Source organism: Suricata suricatta, chromosome 15, assembly GCF_006229205.1.
Source record: "Suricata suricatta isolate VVHF042 chromosome 15, meerkat_22Aug2017_6uvM2_HiC, whole genome shotgun sequence".
NCBI classification, from domain to species: domain Eukaryota; kingdom Metazoa; phylum Chordata; class Mammalia; order Carnivora; family Herpestidae; genus Suricata; species Suricata suricatta.
Genome location: NC_043714.1, coordinates 67,338,981 through 67,364,293, shown reverse-complemented (window position 1 = coordinate 67,364,293; position 25,313 = coordinate 67,338,981). Strand labels below are relative to the sequence as shown.

The window sequence follows — 25,313 nt, the reverse complement described above, 5'->3', positions numbered from 1 at the left end:
CATACCTGGCCAAACTAACACCAACATCATTGAAACCAGGCGGCTCCAGGTTTGAATCCAAGCTCTGCCACATATCAGATACATGTCAGAACAAGTTACATAACCCGTCTGAGCCTCAGTTTGCACATTGTAAAATCATGGTCACTGGGAGGATTGACAGAGATGGTCTGTGCAAATACCAAAGCTCAGAGCCCATTGCATAATCAGCTGGTAACAAATGTTAATTCCCTTCCAGTGGGAATGTTGGCGAGATCAATTGCTCCCTGAAGGCTGACCCAGAAGTGCCACCTCAGTCCACCCAATGAGACTTTGAGGAATTAGGTTGGGCAGCTTTAATTGATCATCTTATAATTTCCACAACTGGATGCAGATCAGCTACACTGTATCATAGACTAATTACATTAGTCACTCCACCGGGCCAGAAGAATACATTGTTGTATCTTTGCTATTAAAATGGGGTTCATCTAATTAAAGCCATGGAGTTTTGCAAACAGCCTATGGTGTTTTAATTCCAGCAGGCTGTATTTAATCAGAACAATTGCCTATGTGCCTACTGATTGTGTTTCTTTTGGATCAAATTCTGAGCTTAATGTGCCATAGGATTACACTATTGACTGAAGTTGATGGGGGACTAGCCAGGGAGATTACAGTAGTTTGCTGGGAGCTGAATAGTTACTATTTTCATGGCTAGTTATCTCAGCATTTATTCTTGCTATCTAAAAAATGCCTTAATAGGTTGGAGAAAATTATTGTCTTTCTCCCATTGACTTGGCATGCATACATTTCTTCATTCATTTGACATTGATGTATCAGAGCCTACTACTTGCCAGGCACCATACTAGGTTCTGTGGGACAGTGATAATGCTTAAGAACTGATTCTCTTTTTTTAAAGTTTATTTATTTATTTTCAGAGAGAGCATGAGCAAGGGAAAGTGAGAGAGAGAGGGAGAGAGAGAATCCTAAGCAGGCCCTGTACTGGCAGTGTAGAGCCTGACTTGGGACTCAAACTCACAAAGTGTGAGATCATGACCTGAGCTGAAATCAAGGATCGGTCGCTTAACCAGCTGAGCCACCCAGGTGCCCCAAGAATTAATTCTTGATGTCTAAGGGAAAAGAGGATCCCACAATATGGGAGGTTAAGAATACTTCAATGAATGTTACCAGAAATAAAAAGTTGCTACGATTTATGGCCCCATGGAAAGAGTCCTAGGAGGATGGAGTTAGCCTGATATGGGGTGATGCTCTTACTCTTATTTTCCAGCTGTGAGCCCTTGGACAAGTCACAGCTTCAGTGAACTCCAGATGCCTTGATTGTACGACTGGGGTGACAATGCCTACTTCAGTGTTGTGAATCTTTGATGTGATAGAGTATGCAAGTGTTAATATTGCACTTTATATGCTCATTTCTGTATATCAGTATTAATCAGATGATGCTGGATAAGTTAGTCCTAGAGGAAGGTATACCGTCTGTTTAACTTTTACCATGTCCTAAGTGCTGTCCTAAACTTGGCCTAAGTTATCTAATTTAGTTTTCATAATAACAATATGAAATAATACTAGTTTTAAGTCTATTTTTCAGGTGGAAATACTTAGGTGCAGAGACAAAGTGACTTTCTTTTCTTTTTTAAAAATTTTTACATGTTTGTTTATTTTTCAGAGAGAGTGAGCAAGTGAACAGGGGAGGGGCAGAGACAGAGGGAGACAGAATCCCTAGTAGGCTCTGTGCTGTCGGCAGGCTTGAGCCTGCGAGCTGTGAGATCATGACCTGAGCAAAACCCAAGAGTTGGATGCTTAACCAACGAGCCACCAAGGTGCACCCAAAGTGACTTTCTTAATATGACACAGTTGGTAAGTGGCAAAGCCAGGATTTGAACCTTGGCAGCTGGCTCCCAAGGGCTTGGTGCTAACCATGGTGCTGTACCCTTCCTGCTAGGTGTGAGGTGCGGGCACGCAAGGCCCCTTACGTTGGTCTGGTGCTTCCGATAAAAACACTTGTACCATCGACTCTTTAGGAAGGCTGTGGCAAGTGTTACAATCTCCACTTGACAGTTATGGAAACTGGCATTCAAAAAGTTAACCGATCTGCCCCAAGTCACAAGATGATGTGCCCCAGAGCATGGTATTCATTTCATTTTTATTTTAGCAAACCGAGATACTTCATACATTATTTGATATATTTTCACTTCAGTTATGGTAATTTTACTGTATCACAAAGCGATTTAAAGAAAACCTATACTCATATAAGGTACAAAATCTTTTATTTTATGAATACACCTTAAGTTTTAAACTACTTCCCTGTTGTTGGACTTTTGGTCTTCACCTATTTAGGAAAAAGGTATTATTTTGCTCTCACTGACAGCCTTTTACATAAACCTAGATTGTTATCTGTTTTAATGATTACTTCCTCAGAATAGATTAATTCTTAGGAGTGGAATAATTGGGTGAAAAATTGTAAACTTTTTTGCCTATTACTGAATTGTTCTTCAAGACCACTAACTAAGAAGGGCATACATACTTGTGGAATCAAAGAGGAAAGCTCTGTATGAAATCCCTCCTGTATTATTCTGGGTTTGGTCAAGAAAACAAAACCACTCCCTACACGTTTGTTAGGGAATAGAGTTTAAATAGGAATTAGGCCTACACGAGTGTGGGAAGGGTGTAGAAGTTGAAGGTCTGGAAGCCTGTGCCGGAAGTTGGGAAAATCCATCACTGAGCACGTTATCCCAGGGTGGGTAGAGAAGTCAGAGCCCATGAAGATGTTGGAGGGTCTGTACCACTGGTCACCATGGTTGCAGAGCAATAACTATGGGCAGGTCTAAAATGTCACCGCCTCTGGCCACGAGGGTCCCTGGCTTCTGCTTCACTTCGGCCTTCCACATTTCCCATGAATTCTCCCCTTTGGCAAACTCTAACTCTGAATTGCCTAGTAAGGAGATTCTAGTTCATGTCTTAGAAGGATCAGTGCTGGTGCTGGCCGCTGACAGTCCATGATGCCTTCTTTTCATAGACTCAGTGGAACTTGATGGAGCCTTTTACTGTCCCTTACAAATATGAAAGGGAAGAAGTGACTAAATTATTTTGAGTTGCATTTTTCAAAATTGTGAGTATGACGCTTGTTTTTCAAGTAGTAATGGATGCCTATTTATTAAACAAATATTTCTGAACACATAATATAAATCAGCTGTAGCTCTGGGCTTTGGGGAAAATTGGATGAGCAAGGCAGGCAGTTTCTGTTCTCATAAAACTTATATTCCAGGGCAGGGAGGTTAGAAAAAGGAACAAATAAAGGAACAAAATAATTTCAGGTAATAATAGATAATATAGGGAAAAACTGTAGATGACTTTGAAAGGGGCAAAAGAGGTTGCTGAATATCATGTCAGTGAATCTGGAGTCTCTGGACACCATTCGATACTGTCGGGGTGCGAGAGGAGTCTCTATGTCTCTTTGTCAAAAGGCCATTTTACAACTTTGTAGAGAGAGAAGTTGTAGAAAACTGTTAGTAATGCAGTGAATTCCCCTCCGTAAAAATGCAAACCGTGTCTGGTGGAATGCATTCGATTATCACCTATCAATGTGGAGCAGTTTTGCAGTTGGACATCAATTTATAAATTGATTTCAGCATTCCTTAGATGAGTATCCATGTGTGGCACGTGATCTTCTCTGTTGAACTGGTTGTAACATTTCGCTGGTTACCTCATGAGTCTTTGAGTTAAAGAGGATCTCTGGTACATCTTCGTTTCATATGTATATGAGAGTTGTGATCATCTCTTATATTAAAATGTATAGCAGTTTGGAACAAATAAGTGAGCAGTGTAATTTCAGACGGTAGTAAATATCACCAAGAAATTGAGATAGGCATTGTTCCAGAGGGTGATTGTGGGCTTTTGAGAAGCTGCCTGTTTGGAGTGGTTAATCAGGAAAGGTCTTGCTGGAGATGTGTTCTTTGAGCTGAGACTTGTGTATCCATTCAAGGAGATGTCACGTGCAGGCAGGAGGGCACAGTGTTCCAGGCCACAGGAACAGCTTGTGTGAATGTCCGTAGACAGGGACAGGCTGTCATAGTCAAGAATCCAATTGCAGTGAGTAAGGGGGTGAATGGCAGAAGGTGTGATCAAAGATGCTGGTGGGGTCAGATTACATTGGGCCTTTTAGGCTATGATGAGGATTTAGAATTTTATTTTAAGTGTCATGAGAAACTATCATGGTTTTGCACAGTTGTGTAAAGTGATGTGAAGTGTCATCATTTGATTTGTGTTAGGGAAAGGATTTATGTATCTTCTTCTGCCAGTGTTCCATTCTCATTGACCTCCTCAAATTATTAAACTTGACATTTTAATTAGCTTATCAAGTCTTATGAGTAAAAAAAATAATACTATTTTGATTAGTTTTAAACCAATATAATCATGAAAGTAACATAACCATTGGAGAAATATTTTCAAAATGAAAAAATGCATCAGGAAGAAATAACGTATTTAGCTTTTGGAAACATATACATATATATATGTATATATACATATACATGTGTGTGGGTGTGTGTGTATATATATATATGTTTATATTTAGCTCATGTAATATTTTAAACTTTTATAGTATCTCAGGGTCTTGGCCACCTTGAACCAGCAAACATAAATAACTTACAAGACATCTTCTAAGGTTACTGATCTATTAACATTTAGTGACTTACAGAGTTTTCCTGTAGCATCTGTTCATTGGTCGACAGCAGCTAATAGGTACTGCGTGCAAGCAGCAGGTGCCAGAGACACCTGAGGCTTTTGCCCCAAACCCAGTTCATTTCAGGTCACACATCTGCCCTTCCTTCCTCTGAGAGAGACCCACCGGGAAGGCTCTTCCGGCCTGGTAGCCCCAGGGGCAGGTGGCAGCCTTCTACGCCCACCTCCCATCAAGGAGCACATCTGGGAAGAAACTAACCAGTGGAAAGTAAGCTTGTTCAAAGAAAGCAAGAGGAAATTCAGTCAAAGTGCCCAGAGGCCTGTATGATAGGAAGCAGGAAATAGGCATTCTTTTCCTGGGCTTTCAATGAAATAAAGGTCTATTCTTAAAGATTGCTGTTTATGTCAGTGGGGTTACATGACAAGGGGTCAGAGAAAGGCCTCCTGTTTGGGTGGACACTACCCTCACCTTATAATGAATGAGAGCAACCAACGGCAAAGGGACTGATACCTTCACCAAGAGGTCCCTGGGGTCCAAATTTCTATTAATGAACATTATGTGGGAAACAATTCCAAGAGACATTTTTCTAGATGATCTTTGTCTGTAGAAGGAAGGCTTTTTAGGTACAGGGAAGACTTCAGCATTGAGGTAACTTGGGAATCACTGAAGTGTAATTGAAAATGATCAGACCTTGTACTCAGGACTGGAATATAATTATGAAAAGCTGTGACTTTACTATTCTAACATGGGGTAAAGAGCCTGGGAGTCAGGCAGACCTGAGCTTAAACCAGCTTTGCTGCTTAGTTGCATGATCTTGGGCAACTTAATTAATTTGTCTTTTCTGCTAGCATGATAATAGAAGGACAGAGTCTGCATGTACCCCAGGGAAAAGGAATGAAGTCCTCAGAAATTAGCAAGGTTCATGTAATCCCATCCAGGAGGGAGGAACCCAGAAGAGAGTAGGCAGAGACATTCCACAGGCTCCAGGGACATGGGTTTCATGTGGTGGGGACAGAATGGATTCTTCATCTGGGACAAAATATTCAGAAAGATGGGCACCATTCATTGCTATGGTTAGCTCCGTCACAAGCTACATTTTTATTACTAATTCAGTATCCTAGGAATTGTCGCATGGGTAAAAACGAGTGTCTGGAGAGCTGACTCAGATAATCTGGTCGCCGGATCACCTTGCAGAGGCTGAATAATTTGAAGAGTCTCAGTTTTCCCATCTGTAATTTGGACATTATATGTATTTCCCAAAGTTGCTGTGAGGAATAAATGGAACATGGATGTTTGTTGAACTCACCTTCTTTCTTTATCAGTGGATTAATTTGTTCAGTTAACAGTTCTGTCTAACAGATACTGCACCATGGCCCAAGGGCTACAGCAATGAGCAAAAGAGATATATGGTCTCTGCTTTGCTTCTTTCATGAGACATATTCTATAGGAAGATAAAATTTAAAAAGTCATTCAGAGAAACCTATAAACAGGTAGTTTTGTAAGGGCTATGAAATAGTAACGGATACATTGACAGATTCTGTTTAGATTTTGTGCAGATTTGTGTACCATTCTCTGAAAAACAGTATGGTTTCAAACTGAATGCTTGAGTGGTAATAGAAATTAACCAGATGAAAAGTTTTGTGAGTGGTGCAGAGAGCACTTTTGGAATGGGAGATGGCCTGTTCAGAGATTCCAAAGTGGAAGAGACTTAGTGGCCACAGTGGAAATGAGCCAAGGGAAAGGTATCCCTGTAGCCTTGGAGTTTTCAAGTCCATTATCCCCTCAAGCACGTGTGGTGTGCTCTAAGCCTGTCTTCAAAGGCCTAAAATCACAAAGAATCCCACCAAACAGATCCATCTTTCTCTTCACCCATACTCACTTCCTGAAAACTAGTGAATTGGCTTCTTGGGACTTGGAACTTGAGTTGCTAAACTAGGGTGATTATGTTCTAGTTTGTCCGGGACAGTCAGCCCTGGTGTCTGTACATTATCGCTGAGTGATTATCCACAGCATATCCTTTCTTTCTGAAGTCCTTCCTGCTTTGGGTGATTGATTATGTGGTCATCTGACGCTTACTTAACACATGGGATTTGGCTGTGGCCTGGGAGAATTCATTCATTGTGTTTTCTGGAGAGATGTTCCTTTTTGTGATAGTTCCCTTTTTCTTTGGTCAGTGGGGATTGTATTTAAAGCTTTGCGAATGATATCTGTTCAGACAGTGGCCATTAAATAAAGAGTGGCAAGTATTATTGTGGTGGTTGCCATACTCTTCTATGGGGATAACGAATGATTCCTGCAGATAGAAGGGTCCCGCAGAGTGGGAGAACCACCAGTTACCCAGAATGTTTACCTTTTCTGTAGGCGGAAGGGAAATAATTTTTGGATGCCTACTCTGAGCCAGCCTCTGTGCTGAATACTCTTTATGCATTTCTGTTCAACAGTGGGTTTTTCTTTTATTGGTGAGAAATAGAGACTTTATTAGGCACAGTGTGTGACTGCTGGGAAGAGTTACAAAATGGCTACTGCACTTCCTCCCAAGCTGCAGAACAGTACACTAGGGGAAGGAGGGGTGGAGGAGTGTGTTTTCTCTGTCTGCTCCCTTAAGGCTGCATGCTGATGGCCTCATTCAGCCAGTTGACCTTTTTACCAATGAATGGGTTCTCGATGATGGCTTATACCAGATGAGCATACTGGGCGGGGCCACCCTGCCAGCTGGGGAGGGGCACTGGCTGGCCAAGTTGCACACTTTTTCTGGGAGGCTGATTGGCAGCAGGGTGCCAGGTAGGCCTGGAGCAGTTACCAGACGGATGCCCATGGGAGCCGGATGCTGAGCTATGGGCAGTATCATGCCCCCTGTGCCCCCCGTGGAAGAAGAGGATGCAGCTTGCTCAACCTGGCCGTCAAAGGCAGCCATGCCAGCAGCGTTGATGATGATGCCATGTTGGCCTCCCTGGTCTGGTTCATCCTGGCCCATCTCACCGGCCCCCAGACGCATCACATTGAAGGCTCCCATGAGATTCACACTGAGAACATGCTGGGAGCCCTCCAAGGTGCAGTGCCTGCACATTTGACTGCCACATCCACATGGCCACACTTTTCTTTTGCCAGAATTAGAACTGCTTGCATGTCCTTCTCCGAGGTCACATCAGCTGGGGCAAAGGTGCAGCTCTTCCCTAACTTCTTGGCTTGGGCTTACCCATCAATGTTGGGCAGGTCCAGAAGCACAGCAGTGGCCCCTTGTCCTGTTAGTCGCTCTGCTGTGGCCAGACCTAGACCAGAGGCTCCTCTGCTTCTTAGGGCAACCAGGCCCTTCATGCTCCACCGTGCCACAGCCATCTTTAAATCTGTTTCTGGGTACTTTTTTTCCTCTTCTTGCTTGTAATTCTGGCTCCAGCCCTTATTGGCTGGGTGACTTCAGGCAGATCACTGACCTTGGTGGACCTCAATTTGCTTTTGTGGAGGAGATTGTTTAAAATGGGGGTTCAAATTCAATGGGGGTGGTCAGAGGGTAAGCTCAGAATGGGATTGCAAGGAAAAGTATAATTTTATTGTTTCTTTTGTTGTCTGAAGAAAGAGTGCTTGCAGAATAGGCCTTGAGATTATGTCCCTGAGACAACACTGCACCTCCACTGTGCTGCTTTATAACCCACGTGTGTAAGACACCCACACCAACTCTGTCCATAATCATACCCAGGGGGAGGGGCTTGACCACGGAGCCAGATAGCACCACTGGACCCTGGTTTCACATTCTGGATTTAGAAGCTGGGCAGGAGTGAGAAGTGGTTTCTCTGCTAGCTGCCCTGTTTTTGCTTTGTCTTCTCTCTCTAGCACATGACAGGATCTGGCAGGGGTAGTGGTCAGCAGAGCATGATGGGGGAAGTAACCTTTTCTCTCACTGGGGGAGATTTGCCCCCTTGAAACATGAAGTGCAACTTCACACGGCTGGGCCCTTGCTGGCTGGCAAAGGGCAGTGTGTTAGCAAACAAAAGTGTTCTTATGTTTTTGTCAATGAAAACTCAGTAAACCGCAGGAAGAGATGACAGTACCTTTCCCACTTCATTCACATGAATGATAATGAACTCCATTGTACAGCAAGCCTTTGGGCATTATCTGATGCTGCTGTTTCTGCTGTTCAGAATGGGCACATCTCCCGCATGACTCAGGGTCACTTCGTCTCTTTCCCACTGGGTGACTCTGAGAGCTTAGCATTCTGCAGATTCTGCGCTCCGGCCTCGATATCCAGCCCCTCAAAAGGAGCGTGGCCATGTGGGCTCCAAACTTTGTGGCATGGGAAGTAGTTCCGGGGGGCACTTGGATTACAAGGGGCTTATCTTAGGGTTTGTAAATATATAGTGGCTTTTTGGCAAATGAAATTCTCTCTCTCTCTCTCTCTCTCTCTCTCTCTCTCACACACACACACACACACTACTCAGTGGTTAGAATTTCTAGTGAGGCAGAATTCATGAAAATAATTCTGTAGGGTGAAAGGAAAGTAGCGATATTTAAGTATATACCATGTTACAGACCCTACGCTACATACTTCCCCAAAACTGTCTTGTTACCTCTTTACCAAATCCTCTAGATAGGCAGATGGTATTATCCCTACTCTATTGGTGGGGACACTTAGGTCCAGAGAGGTGAAATTATTGGCCTAGGATGATCACAAATAAAAAGGATGGGTCAGGAAACGGATACCAACTGAATTAATCAGTTACGTGTATGTTGAAGACCCTTCCTCACTGACTTCTCATAGTAACTTTATTATTATCCTTATAGATGGAAAAAAAAATCAGAGTTCCATGAGACATTGTCTCATGTCACAGCCGGGATCGGAAGCATGTGTTTTTTTTTTCTTTCCCCATATCAAACTACCATGTGGTTGGTTCCACTTTTGGGAGCCAGAGGCCATTCATAAGCCAACAGGGTTATCTCCAGAAAGTGATCAGAAGGGAAGCTGGTCAAGGCTGGCTTAGCATAAGCTCTCCTACCTCTGTCAAAAACTGTGTTCAAGGGGCACCTGGGTAGCTCAGTGGGTTAATAAGCATCTGACTTTGGCTCAGGTCATGATTTCATGGTTCGTGAGCCCTGCATCAATCTCTGTGCTGACGGCCCTAGATTTTCTCTTTGCCTCTCCCCCATTCATTCTCTTTCTCTCTCTATCAAAAATAAATAAACATTAAAAAAAAAAACATGTTCAAACATTTCTTTACTCCCTTAGCAAACTTTGAAGACCTCTTGTACACAAAACATGCAAAACAATGATTTTAAACCTTGTGTAACGGGGGTGCCTGGTGGCTTAGTAAGTTAAGCATCCAAGTGTAGATTTAGTCTCAGGTCACAACCTCACAGTTAGTGAGTTCGAGCCCCTTATTGGGCTTCCTGCTGGCAATGTGGAGCCTGGCTGGGATTCTCTCATCCTTTCTCTGCCCCTCTCCCAGCTTGCATGCTCTCTCTCTCAAAGTAAATAAATAAACTAAAAAAATAATAAAGTTTGTGTAGCAAAAGACAATGCATGTGTGTTCACTATACTAAGGCAGTAAGCAACATAGTGCAGTTTTGAGAGCATTTCAGAAATAAGGAATTGTTCTTGGTGGAAATGCACTTGACCCTATCCTTCATAACCTCCAAGCATTTCTGTAATTTGTATTTAAATCTATGTTCTTGAAAAATGTTCTTTTCTTGTTACCAGGTCAATTTCCAAATATAGGGTGTAGAACTTAAAAAGAGAAACTGCCATCTATCAAATACTAACTTGGATTTCGGACCAAGCTGTATATATCAGCTCTGCATTTTATAATGACCTTAAATATGGGTGTTATTTTCACATTTTCTAAGACAGAAACCCAAGACAGAGAGGTTAAACAACTTGAAATAGCAAATCTTCAGCCAGGAATAGATGAAGCCAAGACTGAATATTCAGTTCTGTTTCAGAGTTTACGTGCTTTCTACTCCTGTGGCCTACTGATGTGTGCAGAAATGAAGCTTACCCCCCTCAGCTCAGATTTTGAAACAACCCCATCGGGCTTTGTTCTAAAACCCATGAGGCATTTTGCGGCAGTCTCAAACAATTAGCCCTAGGGTTGGGGCTAGTTTTTCATCTGTGGCCCAATGACCCTAATTTTGTTTAAAATTTTAGGTTGTGACCCCATTGAAGGGTGCAGTGTGCCTGCACTGCTTTTCCTCTGTAGGAGCCCAAAGTCCCTCAACACGTTGTAGGTACTTAGGAAGTATTTATTGAATGTAAAGTTATTTTTGGCATAATTGCTTTTTTTTGGGTGGGGGGGTTGTTTTGTTTTGCTTTGTTTTTTTGGCTAAAAGAAGAGTAGAAACAGAACCAAGAAGGGAAGAACATTTAAGACCACAAGATGTAGTCATTAACTGGAAGGAAACAGAAAAAGAAAACTATAAAAAGTAGATATGTGATTTCAGAAGCATTAGGCTTGGGGCGAATAACCACTGGGAACAACAGTCTTCGTCAAGTCCTGCCGTAACCTTTTCCACAGGACGGCACTCACAGGAAAGATGCCAGCTATTCAGCACACTGGCATAAATAGAGAAGACTGCTCGCTGCAGGGCTGACCATCCTGGGCTCTGACCAGGTCAGCCCTGTCCAGCCTCCCTAAGTACCAAGGGGATCAAACTCTTGGCACAGTTGCCTCAGCACACTGTTTAGGAAGTACCATCTTGGGCCACAAAACCGTGCAATAAAGGGTGATGTCTTTGCATCTGTAACCTAGTGCCTGGTGCTCAATCAGTCCTCAGAAATGTTTGTTGAATTGAATGGGATGGTCACTTTGCATTTTCCAGAAAAGATTATATTTAGCCTCCTTTGCTCTAGAAGACAAGACAAGATGTCATAATGGATGGTAGGCAGGGTTTGAAATGAAAACTAAAGAGATAGTCTGGTGGATTTATAAAGTTTCTCAACGAGTCAGTGACAAAGAAGGGAGAGGGCCACTGCAGCCACCGTTGTCATCGTCGTGGTCGTCTCCTCCTCCTCCTCCTCCTCCTCCTCCTCTTCCTCCTCCTCCTCCTTTTCAGTTAAATGGTTATACTCTAGTCCTGCTTGGGAGGTTTACATCCAGTGACCAAAGCTGCCAGATGTTTCAGTAGATAGACCACTGTGAACAGTGTGCTATGCTGACACTCGGAGTTTATTTCTGTGTGTGCTGAGAGGTGGAGAGGAGGAAGGTAATGAGCAGTGCATGCTGCGTGGTCTGGATTCTATTTTAGATTTTGGATGATACGGTGCTATTTGGTGATTATTCGTGTTTTTTTTAAATCTGAAAACTTTCAAATAGATATTTCCAATGTCAAAATTAGAGAAGACCTGTGTGCTTGTGTCTGTGTGGTTTCTTTGCTGGGGAGTAACTTGGAAACCATTGCAAGCTGATGATCGCAGCCGTTATGATTTGACTAGCCTGGCATGAATTTTTCCCAAAGATATGCAACACCGATCATCCGAAAACTGACTACTTGCTTACCAGAAAAAAAAAAAGAAAAGAAAAGAAAACAACGATCGTGAAGGGAAGGGGAGAGCCGAAGCAAGCTTGTGAGGGTTTTTTCTGTCCTAAATGTTTTTCTGCAAGAGGTACCTTCTTGAAAGTGATACAGAAGGGCTGAGGTTCTATTTTTTTCCATTTTTTTTTTAAACCATGCTCTTGGGAAGTTGCAAAAACTGAACAGAAAGTATGAAATCTGGAAGTTTAAAAAAAGGCACAAAACCTCCCCAAAGTGGCAAAAAAAAAAAAAAAAAAAAGGCCGATACTCAGAAACAGAGGACATTTTGTTCACTTTTAATCGTCCCAAACCCCACTCATTGAATTCATTATCCTTTTTTTATTAAAGAATTAAGAAAGCCTACCAATTATTGTGCTGAGAATTTTCTCATAAATTCTGTTCCTGTATTATGAGAATTACTCTTGTAATTTATCGGTAATCATAGAGTTCCAGAACTACTGCCTTCATCCGATGCCCAGGATACACCAGCAGGTGTCGCCGGGCAGGGTCAGCAGTGAGTCCGCTCTGGGGTGTGTGAAAACTGTCATACTCCATCCAGGTTCGGTTTCCGGAGTAAAGGCGGCTCAGGTTACCTCCAGGTTGTGTCCGGAGTGGCTGTCTTGAAAGCGTCTGAGTGGACACCACCCTGGGTTAGATCTGGAATCCGTCCTTGGCTCTGCCAGTTAACTGTCCTGGGTTCTCACCTCAGCTCTCTGAGCCTCAGAATTTCTCAACTGTGCTGGGGATGCATAGTCTGCAGCTACCCCACTGGGTTGTTGTGAAAATTAAATGAGGAAACAGGAGCAAAGTATTTGGCTCATAGTAAATGTTGTTATTGTCCTTTTCTTGCCATCTTTTGGTAGACTTAGTGGGCTAAGTGACGTGGATAGGCGTTTTAACCAGGACCGTATTGTGTGTGAGATGTGTGCGTTGAACTCAGTCCGGGACTCGGGGTTGGGATGGGATGTACAGAGCTGACATCTGCTCATTGTCTGCTGGGCGTCGGCTCTGTGCCGGCTCACCTCACATAGTCCTAGCGCCGTCCTGCAGTGACTTTGTAGAGTGGGAGACCTCACACACATACTCGTCCCCTGTTAGGGATTGGGAAACTGAGGCTCAGGGAGTTTCTTGCCTTCCTATGGTCACGTGGCTAAGTAACTGGCGGGCTTGGGAGAGGAATTCAGCTTTCCCTGGAGTTTATGTGCCATGGTCCAGGTTCATAACCTCAGACATGTATTTTAGGAAGTGTCCTTAGATGGACCATGTCAAATTGCTTTCATTTTTTAACAATGCCTGGATCATAGGTTTTCTGCTATGCTGATTAACTATGACCCCACTCGTAGTTCTCTTCTGCCTGAAGACAGTGTTTGTCCCCTAGCTTTTCTGATGTCAAGGTTAGAAAGCTGCCTTCAGAGGCCTTTGCCCTGAGTGTAAGAGGGGAGGACAAAGGGACCTGGAACGAGCTTTCAGCTTCAAATGTTCAGATTTGACCAACTTCTTTTTCATGTTTTGTGAGCCTTCCTCCCTCTCTCACATCTATGTCTTTGTGTAAACCGTTTCCTCAAGTTTTAGAAAGCTTTACCCTTCGGGACCCTGCTCACCTATTCCTTCCTATGTCAAGGCTTTCTGTCCCTGCTGGTAGGACTGAAGCAGGTAAGATATTTATCATGTCTTAGCAGTTACTACGATGCACGGTGTTCAGGCAATTTTCCACCTCACTTCTCTGAGTTGCGGGCTTCTCGAGGGTTTGGATTGTGTCTTATTCCTCTTTGTATCTACTGTCCACGTGGCATGCCCATAATTGGTGTATCCACACTGTAATCAGGGAGTCAGAAGAGACTAGCATTGGCCTTTGAGTTCCTGTAACCTATCTGGAGCAGTGTTCGTCTCTAAAGAGGCTGGCCATTTTGTGCCCGCCTTTCAGGTCTTTGCCTGCTCTCAGTATCCTTAATTTTCCTCTTCTGCAGTCAGAACAATCTAAGAGCAGCTCTAATTGATGCCTATTTTGGTTCAGACTGTACCTTCACTGTTTATTTCTATTCTCTGCCTGGGACTCCTGGGGATCCTGATTGAATTGGTTTGGGTACTTGGCTCACAGGAGTGACTCGTTTAAACATAACCAGCACAATGCAAGAGGTGCAGGCTGCAGCTCTCTGAGATCCCAGTATTTGAGGAAGAGAGACACATGCGTGCAAAAGAGAAACCATTCATGAGTGTGGGGGCGGAGGAGGGCACAGCAGTTGAAAAGGAATGAAAGCCACTTCCCTTTCTCATGTGAGTGGAAACACAAGCAGAAGTTACTGGGGCCACTCATCTCTATGATCATTCATCTATTGGTGTGTTCATTCATTCGTCTCGCAGAGCCTAGGTTATTACAGGAGCCCCTCAGTGGCTTCCTAGCCTCGCTTTTGGCTCCTGTGCAGTCTGTCTTGTGCAGCACTGACCAAGCTTCCCTTGTTACTCACGGGGTCAAGTGCGGGCTCCTTAGCACGACATCCACAGTCACTGATGCCATCTGCCTACTTATTACCCTCATCTCCTGCAGCTCCACACTTGATGCTCTCTAAACTCCAACAATGTCGCACTTTAACCCCCTAGAATTTATTTATTTTGAGAGAGACAGAGACAGCACAAGCAGGTGAGGGAGGGAGAGAAAGAATACCAAGCAGGCTCTGCACTGTCAGCACAGAGCTGGATCTGGGGCTGAACTCATGAATCCTGAGATCATGACCTGAGCTGAAATCAAGAGTCGGACCCTTAACTAGCGGAGCCACCTAGGTGCTCCAGCAATGTTGCATTCTTAAGGATACCATCAAAATGCCAGTTTGTTTTGCCTCCATGCTTTTCTACATGCTGTTCCCTGCCTTCAAGATTTTTTCCTGGTTTCCTACTTAGTTGCCAAAAGTCCTCTCAGTCCTATCTTGACTGCTTTCCCTGACATCGCCAAGCTAAAAGAGGTGAGTCCTTTCCCCGAGTAGTGTTGTGGGCACACACTCGTCATAGCTCTGATTACATTGTGCTGAGCGTATTGACATGCATCTTTTTTCCCACTGATCTGAATTTCTCGTAGTCAAGGCCCATGTATTATGTCTCACAAGAACAGTTCTTGGCATACAGTAGATGCTAAATAAATACACATTGAGTGAGCACATTAGTTGTATGCCCTGTGCTAAGGAATTTGGATGTTATCCTGAATCCAGATCGAGTCATTAACAGGGTTGAAGCAGAGCCAGCTGCAGAATTGGGGTTGTGCTTAGGATAGAAGGGAGAATGAGTGGCATGGGCAGTACTGGGGGAAAAGACACCAGCCAACCCTCCTCCACTGACCTTTAGCCCCTTCCACCATTTTTATACCCTACCCATCCAGGGGAGCGCTCACTTCACATACTTCTTCACTCCCTCGAGACAAAACTAAAACATCCGCCTCTTCCCAGGAGTTGTTCGACCTGTTTCCGTCATACTTGGTAATGTTCTCAATGGTATAATATATCTAACATTTATTGAGCATTTTATTACGTACTGAGAACTTTGGACTTTAAAAAATTAATCATCACAGTGGCTCAAAGAGACATCCTCCCCCTTTTTTTTACATTTGAGCAACTGAGGCTCAGAGAAGTTAAGTCACTTGTCCAAATTACCCAGCTAGGAATAGTAGATGGATACAAATGCAAGTGTGGCTCTGAGTCACAGCTCTTACCTATGGAAACGTCTGTATCACGTTTTTTCTCTTTGCCCGCCACTCACGTAGTAGCACCCCTGACACAGACAGTTGGGTTTAATCCAGTTGTACACTTCCATCCAGTATTTTGGTTGGTATAGGGACATTTGGAGTCTTTAGGATTGTTTGTAGTATTGCCCTTCTTGTTTCCTGTGGGCAATGCTGCTGACTGCCTCTCCTCCTTCCTTTTGTTTCTTTTTCCTGTGTCCCTCAATGATACCCAGGTTTCAGTTGTATTACGTCATTTTCCTCTCTTCCTTTGGAAATTTGATTGGAAATCTTCATCAGTCTTCCTTGTTGCCCATGAAGCTGTTGTCCCTGGTGCTGGTGAGATGGTGACCTCCCCTTCCAATGGACATGCTGACACATCAAAACCTGTCATTTTGACAACAGGTCCACACTTCCAAATGCTCCTTTCCTTGCAGGGTCCTGGCCTTCAACTAGAAGAAGAGAGGAGAGTATCATCTGGGCCTGGAAAATTTTTAATATTTTTACCCTGAGCTTGATTGGACTTGTATTATGATAGGATCTAGACATTCTGCCTCTATGGCTTCCTTGCTGTGAAACTTCTGTAAAATAGGAACACTATGTTTCTTGAGTTGTGGGGAGGATTTAGTGTGAGAACAGGCATGAGAGCTCCTTGTTCAGTCCTGCTAAACAGTAATGACTTCCTTTCTCTTCATCATAAAGCCACCTTAGAGGGTCCTCACAACTGGCCACTTTGTGTGAACCAGCCCAGTTGGGTAGAGGCTGGTGGTCCCGATATTGGGTGAATCAGGTAGAACTTAATTATCTACCAGCTTTACCATATTATCAGACACTTGCTCAGTCATGTTTGTCATGTCGTATAACCTTACCACTGGGGTTAGCATAGCTCTTCTGTAAGGGGTTGGGTAGTAGTTCAGGCTTTTCAGGCCGTGGAGTCTCTATCACTTCTACTTAACTCTTGCTTTGTTGTATGAAAGCAGCCATAGACAATATGTAAATGAGTGAACATACTTGTGTTTTGATAAAACTTCATTTATAAAAAGAGGTAGTAAGCCAGATGTGGCCACCTGGTCATAGTTTGCTGATCCCCCATGTTACTAAAATGTTCTTGGCCAACTTTCTTCCATGTTATAGCTACATATCCCAGAAGACAGCATGTTCATCAAGTAGTTTCAGTGGACCTTCATATGGTTATCTCTGTTCTCTCTTGATAGGCAGATATGAAACACAACAGTAGCTGGTAGCTGGGGCTTTCTGACCCAGCTTGCTGATGCCTGTATGTCATCCTTTGTTTAGTTCAAGAAGTACTCACTGCTTCCTGAGCAGGTCCCACCTCACAGCCTGGCCCAGACTCCCCTTTTCTGTCTCTTTTCAACATGGAAGACTTCCCTTTCTCCCACCAGTATCATCTTGATTTTCCTCCATTCCATTAGAATGATTTCCCCCTAGGATTATTTTGCCTATCCATATCCCATGTAGGAATAATTTATTCTAAGGCAGAGATTTGACATCTGTTTTCAGTATGAGACAGATTGGGTATGAGTGCTAGCTTCCCTACTCACTAGCTGTATGACCCTGTGCAAGTTATACAAACTCTCTTAGCCTCAGGTTTTAAATTTATAAGATAGGGACAGTAGTGGCACCTACTACACAGGGTCTTTGCAACTCACAAGGGAGTGCTTGTACCACCAACGCACTGTGTGGCCCACAGGAGACTCTTACTCTCTTGATTCATCAACTGTTTACTGGTTATCTGCAGTGTGCCAGGAACTGCATGCCAGCCTTTGTATAACATCTAAGGTCATATATGTAAATAGCAGACCTAAGACCCAAGTCAGAGATACTAGGCCTCCCCAGCCCTGTGGTCTTTACTCAGTAAGGACCTTCAAAATAAATATTTTTGGGAAATTTATGACTTTTCACCAGTATTAGAGTTTTTGTTGCACTGTCTTCACCCGATCTTCTCTTCACATCAAAGTCTACAAAGAACTTGTGTATTCTTTACTCATTCCTACCTTCTATCAGATCATCAGTATTTCTCCCATTATTCATTTTTGCCTTGAGATTGATCTTTTCAATCATTTCTTACAATTACCCAAACCCTACCCAGAATTCTCATTGCTTCCCAGACCAGGATGTTCAAACCACATGTCACACGCCATCCATTTAAATATTTAGTGGCTCAGGTTGGTGCCAAGCCCAATTTTCCCAGTGTCCCTTGCTGTCTCTCGCATTGCTTTTGACAGGAGCCAGGCTCACCACAACATACTCGGCTTGTGAAGGAGGCTGAAGAAGCTGCCCCAGACCCAAATTTTTGGTGGCTGAGCTGGTATTCCTTTGCCTTATGTAGCCTTTAATTGAAAACAACACGTAGATTCTAATTTGTTTAAAATGTCTCCAAGTCCTGGCATACATTGAATTGAACCCAAGGCCCCAAGACCTATCATCCCTAGAGAAACACAACATTAGAGAGGACAGAGCTTAGGGTAGGAAGACCTATAGGAATGCAGAGGTCTGTTAAATGGCTCCAACGCATTCTGTGAGGTTTGGCAAAAGCCAGAGCTCTTGTAGCCAGACACGTTCTGCATGAAGTTTAAACTGATTTGACATTGTGGCAGGGGAAGTCCTTGCTCTCAGGATTTATTAATTCATGATTCACTCATCAGGATTGTGTTTTGTGTAAGGTGTCCAAGTATCTAATGATTTCCTGCTGAAATACTGCTAATACTTTGCTTTTCCACTTTCTGTGCTCTTCCCATTCTCGATTAAGATCAAACAGCATTTGAATCTGTCTTGATTTGTATTTGGGTTGGAGGTGAAATAATGTGACAAAATACAAACTTGGCCAGATCTATTCTTACCCCCACCTCCTAAAATTACTGGTGTAAGTACCTATTTTTAGCTATTCAATTGAGTCTTTCAGTTAGGCTCAGATATCATGTGCAGTGAAATTGTCAAAGACATCATTTTCCTTTAGAGATCATTCAAGCAGTGCAACAAAGACACCTCTTATAAACTTCAGGCCCTTACGCTCCCAGGAGCATATACTGTATACTGAGAAGGTACTATCTTGGTGAGCACCGCATTATGCCACCGATGGCCCTACTGGGAAAGCTGAGAATTATTCCTGACTTTTCCCTCTCAATATCTAACAATTCCCAAGACGTGCTGATGGCACTTCATTCTTCTTGCTTGACTCTGTCCACTTCTCCCAAACTCCTAGGTCATGCCCTTGTCATTTACTTCTTAGAACATTGCCACAGCTAGCTGACTGGCTTCCCTGCTTATTGTCTAGTCCTTTTCCATTCTGCCCTCCAGTCAGCAGTCCTGTTGCTCTGTGCAAAGCGTGTGTTTTCTCATGCTGTTCAGTTGCTTAACCATGCTCAGTGGCCGTTTCTCCTTGAGAATAATGCCTCAAGTAATCAGCACAATCTATAACATCCAGCACCACCTGGTCTATGTCTTTCACTCAGCATTACTTTTTACAGTCACCTCTTCATTCTTTGGGATTTACCATATTGAACTCTGGACCGTACTCAAGACGAGCCTTGTTCTCTTAAATTGCTACGCCTTTAATTTGATTCTTCTGTCTTGAATGGTTCTATTGAGCTGTCTTCCACTAGCTTATTCATCTTCAGAACTCTGCTTAGCTTCTACTTCTTCCAATAAACCTTACTAAGTGTGGATTATGAGCTCCTCCTCTGTGGCTCTGCAGTACTTGGCCTTACTCCTTTCATGGCATTTATCATGTAGTATTCGAATTCCCTGTTTTCTTGTTTGAGCAACTAGGTTATAAATTTCCTCAAGATTGGACCATATATATCATAGTCACCATTGTATTTCCAAAGCCCTACAAGAAGTTTGGGGGGGAATAATTTATTCTATCTTTTTACTTCCCTTGCTATGTATACCAGATGGATTCCCTTTTTTGAACACATTAAGCTGTACTTCTTTCATGATTCTGCCTTTGTTCTAGATGTTTCCTAGAAATGTCTTTTTCTCTCTTTTTTCCTATGTGAGTTCATCCAGGGCCAATCATGTAAATTTTTAATATTTCATTTTACATTATTTATTATAACTAGACCAGCTAAGCTGACTCTATGCATCAGGTGTAGGATGGAAACAGCATTGTTGGTGTAGAATGAAATATCTTAGAAAAAGTACTGAAATGGGAATCAGGAGCTCAGAGTCCAGGGCTCAGCTGTATTAATGACTTCCCATGTGACCTTAAGCAGATCCCTGTCTGGACCTCATGCTGAGATGAGACCTCAGATTGGATGATCTTTAAGTATCCTTCCATTGACAGTCCCTATAAATTGAGGTATTTGAGATGGGGAAAGGGAGGTCCTTTTTGGAAAGATCTGTCTATGCTAAAAAGGCCAAATTCATGAGACAAATGTCCAAGTAAAATCAGTCAGTAAATCCTTGATTGGTTGGCCACTGGCCTGCCACTATGTGTGCCATGATTGGCTTAATCCCAGCATTGACTGCTGTGGTCCCTGAGTTCACCTGGACTAGGTGCAGGCTTCGGTTTCGGGCAAAACTAGACAGGATTTCTTGCGCTACCTCTGTCACTTACTTGCTATGTGAACTTGATCAGGGCCCTTCTTTCTAAGCTTTGGCTTCTTCCTCTAGAAACTGGGTATCAAGAGTATGTAATTATTATGGTTGATGAGAGCATGAGGCTTTGAAATAGTGCCCTCAAAGCACTTAGCCGGCTTTGCATAGTAAGTGCTTGTGGTGGTCGTGGTGACAATGATGTTGTATATTGATATAAATAGATTGCCACGTGGTTAAACTAAGAGGATTAGAGAAGGAGAGTCTTGGGATAGTAACTTCCATATGGTGAGTATAAAACATTGTTGATGGAAATGGTACATCGCATCCAGCAAGAGCTCAATAAGTATTTGCTCAGTAAATACAAGAGAGAATTTCCTTTTTGTGTGGATAATGAGAAAATAGTCCTGAGGTTTAACTCTGGCTATTTGAAGGAATTAGAAAGGCTGCTTCCCTGTTAGGCATACTTTGAGTACTTAGTATAAGATGCGTCCTTGGAGCCATTTTTAGTTAGTCCTCCAGGGCATATTTTAAAGCCAAGATTTCACCCTATAAAATAGTTCTTTCTCAGCCTTTGTTTTTCAAACACAAACAAAACCACATTGCTTTAATTTTCAGCATTTATAACTTTTCCAACTAATGTTAAAATAATGATAGAATTATTGAAAAAGGTCATTTGTTATCTAAAGCTATATGTTGACTTATTTAAGGGACATGCATGTCTAAGCCATGAAGAATCTTCTTGTTCATTCAGACTTTATTTTGGAAAGGCACAAAACTAATTTTTCTCATCAGGGCTGGGGAAATGCTGTGTTTGCATATACAGGGGGGAGCATATACTTCTGGTAGTCATAATAATCTTGTATGGCTTTCCTGTAGCTCCTCATTCCTTCCTTCTTCCAGCCATGGAAAAGTTATATTTCCATCTTTCTAGAGTACTAAATATCTGCTAGGCACTCTTGGGGAGGTTTCCATATAGTGACTCTCGTTCTACAAGATAAATATTACCATTTTCATTTTAATATGAAGAAGCAAGTGCTCTTGGAGAGTAGGTGATGGATAGGTGATTTAATTTGGGGTTGGTCTGTTTTTAAAATCCACCCCTTTTCACTCCACCAGATTGATCCTTAGGTGAGAGCTGGGCATGAGTTATCAGCGCCTCCCATGATGGTGGGTAGAAGCACTGAGGGGGTACAAGGGCGCAAGGTACACGAGGAGGGAGAGATTCTTCTGGGACCAGATTTCACACCGACATCGTGTTCCTTCATACCATGGCTGCCTTCTGCTTGTAGTGGGGTTACATTGCCTCATATCCTTCAGTAAAAAGAAACCCAAAGTCAACACCCCAATGGGCATGGGAATTTTCTAATGTCACAACAGAGTCTCACTCCAGAACAGATTGATTGTTCATACAGAGGGCCTTTTTTCCCCCCAGCATCACATTGTGTGCTCAGTGAACATTCTAGAAAATATGATCTGAAATGTGGCCCTGGCAGTGCATTTCAGGGCTCTAGCCTTGGTGGAGTCAGGACAACTTAATTCCTTCCCTGAATAATCGTTGTTGATCTCCTGCTGCATCTCAGACAGTGTGTTGTGCCCTGGGTGTGACCTAGGCTTTTTAACCCTGATTGCCACTAGAAGTGTCTGGGATGCTTTGAAAAAAAATATTTAGGCTTCACTCCCAGAGACTCTTACTTTATTGGGTTAGAAAGGGACTTAGGCATTAATATTAGGCGATTCCACTGTGCACTCAGATTTGAGAGACTCTAGTCCAGAGTTAAAGAGGCCAAGGAGTAACGACAAACGGGGGAAGCAGGAAATCATGTAGAGAATAAGCAGAGTTCCCTGGATGTTAGTCATTTGTGTGTCATGCTTATGGTGCTGTGTCTGTCCTCGGACCAGCTGTACTTGTCACATAACAGATTTCTTTAAATCTCTCATCCAAAAAATAATCTAAATAGGAAACTTTACATACTTACCGTAATTTGAAAACCAGTGTTACTTGCCATTAATGGGAGATAAAACAGAAAAATAAAATAAAGATAAAACAAATGATATGTATAGTTCATACACAGCATTCTGAGAAACATTGATACAAGGGCAGGAAAGTGGGCTTTTGCAGGACGGGACCTGGGTTAAGATCCCAGTTCTATTTTTCATTATCGGGGCATTCCCAGGCAAGTGACCTAGCCTCCCTCAACATAATTTTTCTTTGGTATAAAATGGAGTCAATAATGCTTACCGTGTCATATTTTTATGCTTATGAGATCATTCTGTGAGAGAATACCTAGCTCAGTTTTGGGTACATGGATCAATGCTTATGAAGTTGTAGCTTCTCTTGCACTAACTGGCTTTTCTTATTAAAAACTTATGACTAGAGGTGTATATAATACACTCAGAGGCTGAGTTTCTAAAGATCGGAGAGCGCTGTCAGGTCAGTGTGTGATCTGACCCAAGTCTTAAAGAGTGAGTAAAGGGTTGGAAGGGTAGGATGCCACTGGGAGATACTGTGGCTTCATTGAATACCAGGTTAGGGATTATTGAAAACTACTTCTCAATATTTTATATTTACGTTTACAGAAACTGGGTGTATTCTGGCAGGTGTCTGTTCATTTGTGACACAGTCTTTCGACATCTCTCTCCATTATAGTGGGATTTCAGGTTAATCTGGCTTCAGCAAAGATGAGCCTCGGTATTCCTATTTTCATCACTCTGACTGTTCCTGCTAGTATTAGGCATGATCCTCTCTGAGAATCCTCAAGCGTCTTACACCTCATTATATAAATGCTCAATCTGACAGATTGTTTGGGTAATAAATAGTGAGCAGCCTGCAGTGATCTACTTGGATAGAAAAATGCGTAACTCTAAACTTTTTGACGATCGTTGGTAACTCTGTCTCTAGTCTGATGCATTTCAGATTAAAAACTTTAGGGGTGTGGTTTCACCAGTAGTATGAAAATTGACTGACTGATTCATTTTGATTCTTTATTCATTCAAAAATGTCGGCCAGCAGCTACTGTTTGGTAGAAATTTCTGCTGACCACCAAGAGTCTTGTGGGAGACATAGACAAGTATAAACTGTAACAAAAACCAAAACACAAACGAAAAATAATGACAGCCAAGAAGTTGAGCGGAGCCCTGAGAAAGGTGTGCCTAGAGAGCTGTTGGGTGTATAGGGAGTGAGCAGAAGAGGTGATCACAAATCTGATTTCATTCTGTAGTCAGGGTGCTCTTGGCATTTACTCAGAGAAGCCACCGTTTTCCTTTTTATGCATTCATCATAGACATGACCCAATTATCTGGATAATGACACGCAGGTTCTATGAGGGCAATTTCAGTGGCTGCCGTGTTCATCACTGAACCCTCGGTGCTCTGCTTAGCCTGGTACTTGGCTCATAGTAGGTGCAGAACGCATGTTTATTTAATGGCTCTGTGGATGGACCCAAACTGGCTGCAGATGCAATATAGAGCTATAATATGGGTCTGAAAAGGATATAATGTTGGTGAAATATTTAGTATCCTGGAGCACATTCTAGCTTCTGGAAAAGAGATTTCCTTTCCAGTTTAAATGTCCTGACTTGTATGGAGCCTCATTGCCACCTTTCATAAGCGAAGGGATTCCTGGAGTAAGCACAATTCCAAATGTAGAGACATTCCCGGCAACTGAAGGAACGCCCTTGAAAGTCAAGGAGGTTTTCTCCAAATGGACCAGATTTATAGGGTGAGAAGAGATATGTGAATCTAGGCCAGAGGCCAAGGTTCCTCATTTATTCCATCGTTGGAAGCGAGGGCCTCAACAAGATGTAAAAACAACTAGCTTCTGCATACCTGCCCTTGAAGGACACTCAGTCTGGAAAACTCCATACACAGCCTTCCGTCTACACCGCCCTAGTGTCTGGCTGCTTTAGGCATAGGTCAATCTCTTGGTGTCCTAGAAGGAGCACAGACATTGCACGAGTGGCTTCACAGTTCAGCTCTGCTACTTTGCAGCTGTATAGCCCGGTGTCCTTGGCTGTAAAATGAGAGACGGGGCCTTCTGATGCCCAGCGCAGTTGCGGTTCAGGGCCCAGAATTTGGAATCCAAATCATCAGTGTGGAACTCAGCTCAGCCCCTCTGCTTACTGGCTGTGTGACGTATCAGGGAGCAAATCAATCCATTCTGTACTCTCAGAGGAAGGACCCTTCCTCCTGCCAGGAACCAGGTCTCTCTTTGACGCTGAGATCCTTAGAGAATGTGAAGTCCCCACTAGATTGTGGGCTCTCTGAGGGCAGGGGCTGTCTCGTGCCCTGTGCTGCAGCCTGTGGTTCACAGCAGAGCTTCAGTACTTGTTCGTCAGTGGAGGAACCAAGCTCCAGCTCTTGTAGGCGCTGCAGTGAGCTTTGGTGCCTGCCTGGCCACGGCTGTCCTCTAGATGGCGAACGCCGCTCAGTTTTGGACCGGAGGCAGCCCCTCTGGCTGGGCGATGCCCTGGTGTGGAGTGGTTTATTGGAAATACAGTCTCATCCAGTGCACAATCCTCACAATGGCCGCCAGGCTTCTGGAAATGCCAGCCAGCCAGGGTGAATCTCTCATCTTTTCCAAGGAGAAGATGGGTGTGGCTCTGTGATCTCCCCTCACCCTCCAGCGTGTTTTCTGAACAAGGGAAAAGGCTCCTCAGAGGTGGGGAAGGGGCCAAACTTTCTTTACAGGTGTTGCTGGGTGACCTCACCTGGATTTTCTCTTCTGATTCTTACAACGACCTTCTACAATAAGTAGTGTTATTATTTCCCCCTTAAACAAACGAAGCAGAGACTTTGAGACATTAGCGCATCTACTCAAAGGCAAGCAGCTCTTTTGGAAGTGCAGGGTTGCTAAATCATGTCCTTCCCATGTCTCTG

General features: G+C 43.2%; 1 long non-coding RNA gene and 1 pseudogene across 1 annotated transcript in view; one reads left to right on the top strand and one right to left on the bottom strand.

Annotated features, from left to right (window-relative positions):
• LOC115279148 overlaps positions 1–25,313 on the top strand; it is a 94,842-nt gene that overhangs the window by 36,118 nt on the left and 33,411 nt on the right. The gene's annotated exons all lie outside the window — the stretch shown is intronic.
• On the bottom strand, positions 7,273–8,008 carry LOC115279147 (annotated as a pseudogene).